This window comes from Plecotus auritus (assembly GCF_963455305.1).
Source record: "Plecotus auritus genome assembly, chromosome: 9".
In the NCBI taxonomy this organism is placed as follows: domain Eukaryota; kingdom Metazoa; phylum Chordata; class Mammalia; order Chiroptera; family Vespertilionidae; genus Plecotus; species Plecotus auritus.
This window is the reverse complement of record NC_137783.1, coordinates 107,964,685-107,975,003: the sequence shown is the minus strand read 5'-3', so window position 1 is coordinate 107,975,003 and position 10,319 is coordinate 107,964,685.

Below are 10,319 nucleotides of genomic sequence, written 5' to 3'. Positions count from 1 at the left end.
CAGTGTGGCTCAGTGGTTGAGCATAGACCTAAGAACCAGTAGGTCATGGTTCAATTCCTGGTCAGGGCACATGACCGGGTTATGGGCTCTATCCCCAATAGGGGGCATGCAGGAGGCAGCCAATCGATGATTCTCTCTCATCATTGATGCTTCTATCTCTTCTTCTCCCTCTCTGAAATAAAATAATAAACAAACAAACAAATAAATAAACAATGTACCAGAATTTTAGTTCAAGGATACATGAGTTTTTAACTTTCATGTGTGTGAACACATGCCCAAGGATGGCGGTGGTGGTAGTTTTCAGGTTTTAAAACCAAACAAAGCCACAGGATTCTACTACATAATCAAGTGTGGGCAAGACTTTAAAGTTCACACATCTTACATTTCATATCCACACCTAATTTGTTCTTCACAACTCTCAGGAGGAAAGCGGGAGCGGGGGAGGGGTACGAATATGATTACTTGGCTGTTAGTCCTGCCCAAAGAGCTTGGTTAGCCCTGGCAGGAAGCTAAATCATTTGGAGCCCATGCTCTAGGCGGTGGGGGTGAGAGAGATGGCAAGAATAATAGAATCTGGGACAAAGGCAACAGGATACTGAGAGGGTGACTCAAGGATTAGGGCAGCCCAGGGGGTGAGCCCTTCGCCCTCATGGCTCACTTCTAAGCCTTGTGTTTGTCAGAAAGACACCACAGTCCTGGCCAAGGGCACCAGAGGAGGGCCAAACACAGTCCGCGCCCCAGCATCTCCCTGTGGACTAAAATACAAGGTGGCAAGTGGCCACTGTGGCTGGGCTGGTACTTGAGTTCCAAACTGAGAAAACATGGGAGAACTGAGTTACCGGGGAGCTTGGAGTCAGGTCTGTGACCTGTCACAGCGCTGTGCCCACAGAGGGTGCTGCCTGTGACGCTCCCCTTTCCTTCCCAGCCATTGACACTTTTCTTCCCTCAGGTTCCTGGAGTTGATGCTCTAGCCCAAATCTGGGGCTTGTGGGGTGGGGCATGGCAGGGGAAGAGTGGTCCCCACAGTTGAGAGCAGAGAGCAAACTCAGAGAAGTAAACGTGTAAATGAGCAGTGGTTTTGAGCAGACACCAAGGACTTCATTGCCTGTACATTTTTCCCTCTGATAAAATAACTCCCAATCTTTGTATTTTACAGAATGTCAAAACTAACATTTATTCAGGTGGTTTTAAAAAATTCAACGAATAGTCAATGCTTTTATTGACTTACTTCCTTCTCACTATACAAAAAGATGATTGACAGATGAGAAACGTGACATTAAATAATTTGCCCGAGGTTTCACAGCAGGTAAGCGAGAGAGTACAGGATTTATTTATTTATTTAAATATATGTTTTTATTGATTTGAGAAAGGAATGGAGAAGGAGAGAGAGAGATAGAAACATCAATGATGAGAGAGAATCATTGATTGGCTGCCTCCTGCACACCCCCTACTGGGGATTGCCCACAACCCAGGCATGTGCCCTGACTGGGGATCGAACCTGGGACCCTTCGGTCCGCAAGTTGATGCTCTATCCACTGAGCCAAACCAGATAGGGCGAGAGTACAGGTTTTAAAAGCAAGTCTGTCTGATTGCAGAGCCCATAAATAAACTGTTAAGTCATAGAATGGAAAGTGGAATGCTAACCTTACAGAATCAGGAACAGAGAATTCTAGATCTCAGCCTCCTTGGCTCTTCGCTCAGAGAAGCCAAGGCGGGGGGTTGGTGGGGACCTTGGAAGGGACTTGATGTCCTGCAGACCAGTGGTCCAACGGCTTTGATGGGGGCTCCAACCCAGTCCACCAGCCTCTGAGCAGGTCCATCAGGAGCCGCTTCTAGTCAGCACTGCTTGGCTGCTCTCCTGGCCAAGGTTACTCTGGGTTGAGAGGTTCCTCAGAGAAAGGCTCCGTAGGCCCACGTCTTCATTCCCCCTTCTCGGGTAACCTGCTCAAGGTCACCCTGTTGAGTGGGTCTGGATTTGAACTTGGATCCTTCTTGTCCAGGTCTCCTCCCTGCCCCTCATGGGGCCCTGCTCAGCACAAGGTAAACCCAAGACTGTCTCCCGAGTCACTGCTCAGGGCAGATGAGACTGCATAGTCCCACCCAGGTCTGTGGTTTTTCTTTGGTTTTCTTTTGTTAATCCTCCTCATCAAGGATATTTTTTCCATTGATTCTTTAGAGAGAGTAGACGGTAGGTAGGGAGGGTGGAGGGAGAGAAACATTGATGTGAGAGAGACACATTGATTGGTTGCCTCCTGCATGCACCTCAACCAGGGCCAGAGATCGAACCTGCAACCCAGGTACCTATGTGCCCTTCACTGGGAATGGAACCCATGACCCATGGATGCGGGGTGGCGTTGGGGGCACGACACTCTAACCACTGAGAACCACTGGCCAGGGCAAGTCTGTGGCTTTTTTTAAAAAACAGGGACCTTAGAGGTTTAACTAAAAATATTTGGTTATGTGGAGATAACGAGGCACAAAAGTAGGTCAGCAGGAAAAATATTTTGCCTCTCAAATTAGGGTAGCAAGGAAAGTTGGGGCACCTTGCATTCCAACTGCTCCAGCCACTTTCTAGCTGCATCACCCCAGACAAGGCATTTACCCCCTGAGATTTCATTTCCTTCAATGGACAATGGGGACATTTACACCACACTCAGAGCCGCATCACATGACCTGGCACACACAGGCGCTCAGGTAGCAAATAGTGTAAGCTCCTTCCTCCACTCCCCAAGGCTGGATTCGGGGCGAAAATCCCAGGACAAGGCCTTGGGTCAGTTTTGACTGAGCAGTACTGGTGCCATGCTAGTACTTAGAGCCTGGTGCCCTCTATGCCATTAGGGCTAATCTGGACTAAGAGGATTAGGGCATTATTTCATTGACAATTAGCTATGGGCACTGGTGAAACAAAGTACACAAATATAAACTGGAGCCAGAAATTACAGAAGAAAAGGAACTAAAAATAACAATAAATTGAGTAATGCCTATCTGTCATCTAAACAGCATGTGATGTTTCAAAGCAATTGCTTATCCATGATCTTCACAAAATCTTGTGAGGAGCTAGGATGGCACTGTTAACTCTCTTTACAAAAGAGGAAACCGAGGGTCAGAGACGAGGTATATGGTTTGTTCAGGGCCAGGCATCCAGTGACAGAGGGCAGAGTCAGCTCTGATCCTGGTCCCCTGGTCTGGCAGGAATGGAAGAGGGAGGGAAGGGGATCTGAGAAGAGATTAACAAAAGAATTTACATGCATATATGCATAGCCCATGGACAAACAATAATGTGAAGCCTGGAAAGGGGGAGGGAGCAACGTAGAGGGGGTCAACTGGGAAAAAAAGGGGACATCTATAATACTTTCAATAATAAAGATATATATTTTTAAAAGGCACATGAGCCAACTGAAAGAGTTCCCAATGGTTAAAGCTGGAACAATTTTAGTAACAAAATAAAGTAATATTGGATTATAAAACAAAACAAAACACACAACAGTGACAACACCAAATACTGGGGAGAATATGGAGAAACTGAATCGCAAAAGGGAGCAGCTACTCTGGAAACGGCTTGACAGTTTGTTAAAAAAAACAAACAATACACTTACCATATGACCCAGCAATCTCATTCCTGGGCATTTATCCTAGAGAAATGAAAACTATGTTCACACAAAACCTATACACAAATATTCATAGTAGTAATTTGTAATAGTCGTAAGATGGAAAAAAACTTAAATGGTCTTCAACAAGTGAATGATTAAACAAACTGAGAGTGTGGAAGGGAGGGAGAGAGGGGGGAAGGAAGAGAAAAAGAAAGAGAAAGAAAAAAAGAGAAAGAGAAAGAGAGAGAGAGAGAGAGAGAGAAAGAGAGAGAGAGAGAGAGGAAGAGGAAGAGGAAGAGGAAGAGGAAGAGGAAGAGGAAAAGAAAGAGAAAGAAAGGGGTCTCAGATCACTTTAAACATCAATAGCTCCTGTACCACCTGTTATCCAAGGTCTCTGACTTTTCTACGCCCTTTTTAAAATCTCTGATATTACTGGGTCTTCCCAGTAGCCCTGACATAGTTTAGGATAGGGACCTGCACCCTGGTAGGCAAACGAGGAAGCTGAGGTCCTCAGGGGAGAAGTGACTTGCTCAAGGTCACCTCAGAACCCTTTGTGAGACCAGGAATTTTTTCCTTCCTGGCTGACATTCTCTCTTCCCCGCGGTGCTATGGCTCCCAGAAGAGCCCAGAGCAGGTCTGGCACTGAGATCTCTCCATGTCTCCTTTCCACTCCCTCCTCCTGAAAGGGCCCCCCGGTGGTCCCCAATGTCCAGGTAGCTCCGGCATGCCAGCAGAGCCAACAGAGTGCTGTACCATCGCAGACACCCAGGAACCACCTATTGAAACTACTGCAGACCTTAGAGACGCCACTCAGCTCCTCTGGGTTTCGGGATCTGGAACTAGCCAATTAGAAGCTTGGGGTTCTCGCCCTAGGAACTAGGACAGGGACAGGACTGTTGTCTCCCAGGTCCTACAACCCTATTCAAGTCTATCTTCTTCTGTGAAATGTCTGCTCGCAGTGGTGGTGGTTGTTGTTTTTGCCCATTCGGAGTATTTGTTCTTTTTACTGTTGAGATTTGAGAGTTCTTTTTTTATTTTTTTATTGATTTCAGAGAGGAAGGGAGAGATAGGAACATCCATGATGAGAGAGAATCATTGATCGGCTGCCTCCTGCACGCCCCCTACTGGGGATCGCGCCCGCAACCCAGGCATGTGCCCTTGACCGGAATCGAACCCAGGACCCTTCAGTACACAGGCCCAGGCTCTATCCACTGAGCCAAACCAGCTAGGGCAAGAGTTATTTATATATTCTAGATTTTGCTAGTTTTACCTGTACTCGTGTGTGTGTGTGTGTGTGTGTGTGTGTGTGTGTGTGTAGTTCTATGCAATATTATTGCTGGTATATATACTAGTAGATTCATGTAACCACTACCACAATAGAAATACACAATGATTCCATTACCACAAGCTCCCTCCTGCTACCCCTTCATAACCACACCCACTACTCTCCCCTTACTCCTCCCCTTGGCAACCACTAACCTGTTCACCATCTCTACAATTTTGTTATTTCAAGAATATTTATAAATAGAATAATACAGCATGTAGCCTTTTGGGGTTGCCCTTATACCTCAACCTAATTCCCTTGAAATCCACCCAAATAGTTGCACATATCAATAATTTGTTCCTTTTAGTTGCTATGTAGTATTCCACGGTATGGCTATAACAAATTAAATTGCAAATGATAAGGAAGCTCAGGGCATTGTGAGAGAATCCAGAGAAATGGAATCTACTCAGTCTTTGTGAAACAAGGATGGAGGAAGTAACTTTGGGCTGGGATTTGAAGAAGGAATGAGACTTTGCCCTGGTGGGCAAGATGGGAAAGGGCATAGCCTATTTACAAAGCCAAGGCGTGGATGTGAACAAGTGCCTCCCCCTCGTGGTCCAAGAGGAGCTTTCTAAAGATTCATGCAAAGACTGAAAAAGAATTCCTGTGAAGTCAGGGCCTGGGGAAAAGCTGGGTTTGTTTGGAATGCTCTGGGGAGAGAACAGGAAGCAGAGAACAGAGAGGCTGGAGTAAAAGGCCTTTCAGGTGTTTCTAAAGTCTGCGTTAACCCCGATTAGAAGGAAAACATAAGGGCATTTTCCCTCTGTGCCCAAGAGGCAGTGTCAAATCTCAGGACTAACGAAGGGTCTTGAGCAGAAGTGACAGGACTCCAGAGCTCACAAGTGGGGTCTGTGTGCCACTGCAGGCGCCTCAGCCATGCAGGGCCTTTCTGGCCCTGAGAACCTCATCTTCCCAGAATCAAGCTGTTAGCATCCGTTTGTGAGCTTCACCTGGGAGGGCTTGAGCCTCACTCCTCCCGCCAGAGTGAGGGCCTGTGAAAGAGGGTGTGGGCAGGCCGCTGAGCTCCCCCCAGCAGAGCCAGCCAAGCCTGTCCTGACCCCCAGGACTCCCAACAGGTGTCCAGGCAATTCAGAAGTCCTTTCTCGTTCTGGTGCCCTGTCACCAATTTCTCCCCTAAAACACAGGTACAGTGATCCCCCTTAAACACAGTTTTCCTCCTCTGCCAAGACTAGGAGCTTTTGGCCTCTTTCTCTGACCTCATGAACAGCAGGTGAGTAAACTGAGTATTACCCTGATTTTAAGATAATTGGGCATGGAGAGGAGGAATTGAGGGGAGTCTCTAGTAGGCCCAGCTTCTATGATGGTCTAAGGAACAAGGAGGTCTGAGCAAGGGCAGAGGGTCAGAGGGGAAGAGACCACTTGGTGACTGATTAGATGTGGAAATGAGAGACAGGGAGCGGTCAGGGTTGACTTCTGAGTTCTGATGGCAAGTTGGTGGTGGAAAGGCACAAGGAAAAGGCAGGGGAGAGGGCTGCAGAGTGAGTTAGCAGGAAATGGCCATCATCTCCTTTGAAAATTCACCTTTTGTGTAGTAAGGAAAACATTCTAAATAACTTAGATGTCAATAGAAAGGTAAGTTAAATAACGTGTTACATTACATTAGACAATATTATGAAATATTAGAGGGGAAATAGCCACAATAATTTATGCTTTGAAAGAGTGTCATAATAAAGGATTGAAGAATAATCCTATTTTTGTAAAGAAAATAGATGTATGTGTCTGTATCTGAATTTTTAAAAACTGAAATCATAAACATCAACATGCTAAAAGTGGTTATCTCCCAATGATGAATTTTTACTATCTTCTTTGTGTATTTTCCCCATCCTTTCATAAGGAAAAATAAATGTTACTTATCTATGTCCTCTGCTATGAAGAAGTACGAAGTCTGGACTGGTAGAGCAATGCCAGAGGGTCAGAAGATACTTCTGCCCCAATGTGTGTGCCCCCACGCTGGCTGTTCAGTCCTTGGAGCCCAGACAGCAGCTGAGTATCTGCTGCTCTGAGTGACACGATCCCTCCTGATTCTTGGGTCCTGGTCCAGGTGGGACAGAGGCCACCATAAATTTCATCAATATCTCTGGCCTAGGAGGGCCTTGGAAGTTCACTCCAGGTGGGTTGAGGCTGACCTGCCAAGGCCAAGAGTGTGGAAGAGGAGAAGGACAAAGGAAAGGTGCTCTGAGCTGGTCCAGGGGGCGCATGATAGACGTGCAATAAAAATGTACAGAATGAATTAAGGAAGGGGCAAGATCAATTTTATGAATCTTTTCGGTACATTGGGAACTGTTTTTTTCAAATGACAAGTGAATTGAACAGAATTATAACGAAATTAATCCCAACACCAATGCGACTCACTGTGTGTCAGCTGCCCCAGAAAGCAGAGCTCAGTCCTCATGAGATCCGGTGAGCAAGAGGCACCACTGACCCCTGGAGATCCAGCTGAGTTTTGCTCTTCCCTGGGCAGGGCCCAGTTCATAGTGGCAGCTCAATTGTAATCCACTAAGTGAAGAGAGGGGGATGGAAGCAGAGGCCTCGCTAGCTGTGTTTTGTCACCCCTCTGAGCTCTTTGATGTTTTCTACAGAAGTTCTGCACCCACAGGATGTCCTTGTACACTTGACTGAAGTTGACAGAAAGTCCCTGTCCTTTTCCGAGTGAGAGCATTAATTATGTTCTCTGATCCCAGAATGGCAGCTCATTGTTTTTCCTTCTTTTCCTGAAAATCTATTAATGTAGGAGCATCTGAGGGATTTCAAGGTTGGTCATGACCTTGACTGCTTCTCCAGCTGATCTGTCTGGGGAGCCCTCCGGCATTCATTGGTGTTTCACAGGCTCACGTGAGCCTTCCAAAAAACACCATGATATCTAAACCAATTCCCATCTTCTGAGGAGATGTGGTTGCCGCTTGCTGGCAATTACTCTTTGTCCTGTCTCCCTCTGTTCTGCACCCCTGTAATTTCTGCCCCTTAGCACTGCCAGAGGTTTAGAATCAAACCCTGAGACATGCACTTATGAAGGTCAGAGCTGGAGGGGTCTGGGAGAACATTGGGTTCAATCCTCTCATGTGCAAATTCATTTCAGTTCTTTTCATCTATCATTACCGAGCGGCTCCTCTGTGCCAGGCTCAATGCCAGGTCCTGGGGGCACAGAGCTAGCACTCCTCAATTTCCCTAGCAGCCCTTGAAGAATTTGCTCACAGTCTGAGGATAGGAACAAACTGTAATTTTACCAAATTTATTCAGAAAGATACGACTTCAATAGATATAGTCCAGGAGTGAAGAGCATGGACTAGGAGACAGAATGGCCAGCAGGACTTGGTGAGGTCAAAGAAGGCATCATAAGTGGAGGTGGCATTTGAAATTTAAAGCAGGACATTGTAAGGATAATAGTCAAGGGTGTGTCAGGCAGACGAGGGAGTAACAGACGCTTTCAGTAAAAACAGTGGCCTAATGGTGCAGAGCTTGAGCTCTGGGATCAGAATGGCTGAGTTTGAATCCCCCTCTCACCGGCTGTGTGACTCTCGTCAAGTTTTTCACCCTCTCTCAGCTCAGCTTCCTCATCTGTGAAGTCGACAGACCCCTGGAAGCAAGGCTGTCACTCGCAGTCATGCAGTATGTCACAGCACCCTTCTAAGCATGTGCCCTTCACCGCTAGGAGTTGTATGTTAGTTATGACAGCTTTCTGGTGGAAGACAGTCAAGTGCTTGTTTACTCACACTATCAGGACAGTGTGTGACTGATGGAAGTGAAGTGTGTTGAGGAAGGGTACCTTTTCCTCATTTGCACAAAGGCACCAAGTGGGCTGCAGGTGCCCTGCTATCCATGGTGTCATGTCTTTCATTCTCCTTTCAAGAGTGAAGTTCTTTCTAACAGGCAGGGGTCAGAGGAGCTCCAGTCTTCTTGCCTCTCTTGAGACAACCACCCAGAAGCACTCCTGGCTGTGTGGGGCCACCGTCCACTGGGCTACAGTCTCTGCCTAGGGGTCTGCGCTGTTGCCCAACTCCCCACCACCCTTCTGCACAGAAGCCCTGGGGGAGATGGGAAGGAATACGGCTCATTTCCCCTCACTGTTTTGTCCCTTTGGTCCCTAAAATTACACACCCAACCAGGCAGGGGGTAAACACTTCTGCACAGAAGGATTGGGACAATCCTAAAAGCTCTGCACTATCTGAAGAGATGTTAAAGCTCTCATTCTCTTGACATTTCCCAGCATAGGAAGAGAAACCTTTGCCAGATATCTGTGCTTTTGAATCTGTGTTTTTAGACCCATTGAGGCTTAGAAACTTCTACTCCTTGGTTCTCTCCCTCAAATAAAGGAAGGACTCAGACTGACCATTCTAGTAAGACTTTTATTAAGTTCTTTAATTTTCCTTATGATGTATGTGTGTGCGTAGTATGCGCATGTGATGTATATGCATGGGTATGCTGTGTATGGTGTGGTGTGTGTATGTATATGTTGTGTGTGTGTTGTATGTGCATGTGTATATTGTGTCTGTTGGGTGTGAGTGTGCGCATGTATGTGTGATATGTGTGCATGTGGGGTGTATATATTGGTAGGGCAGCAGGCAGGCAGGGGGAAGGTGGATAAGTTTTCACACTACACACCAAAATGATAAAAGTGCTTATCTCAGCCCAGCTGGTGTGGCCCAGTGGTTGAGCATCGACCTATGAACCAGGAGGTCATGGTTCGATTCCCTGTCAGAGCACATGCCCAGATTTCAGGCTCGATCCCCCATAGGAGGTGTGCAGGAGTCAGCCGATTGATGATTCTCTCTCATCATTAATGTTTCTATCTCTCTCTCTCCCTTCCTCTCTCTGAAATCAATAAAAACATATTAAAAAGTTTTTAAAGTGCTTATCTCTGGGTAGTGAGATTAATAACTATTTTCCTTAGCCTTCTCTATTTTTTTCAACTTCTCATCAAAGAACATTTGAGTTACGTAATGAAAAGGAAAAAGTTGTAAAGGAATTCACTGTATGTCATTATCATTCATCTTGAGTTCTTCATCCCAGCAAAGCCTGGCGTGTCAGTGGGAGAGCACTCCAGACTGCTTCCAGGAGCTGTGCTGCTCACAGGATCCATCTGGGACACGGGCTCCACCCTGTTCTGCCATCCAGGGCTCGCCCAGATGGCCCAGCAGGGCCTTGGCAGGGTCCTGAGCATTTGATTCCCAGGGCTCCAGGCAGCTTTGGAGCTGGGTCCCCGCCAAGGTGGAAACCAGGTGCAGAGTCCAGCTCTGGAGAGAGGCCTGGTGGGAGCGAGGCTGGCACCACAGTCCTATCCAAGAGAGCTGCCATCGCTCCTCACTTCTTTTTGAGGATATTTTTTCCATTGATTTCTCTTTTTTTAAGAGAGTGGAAGGGAGGAAAAGAGGGAAAGGGGGGAGGGG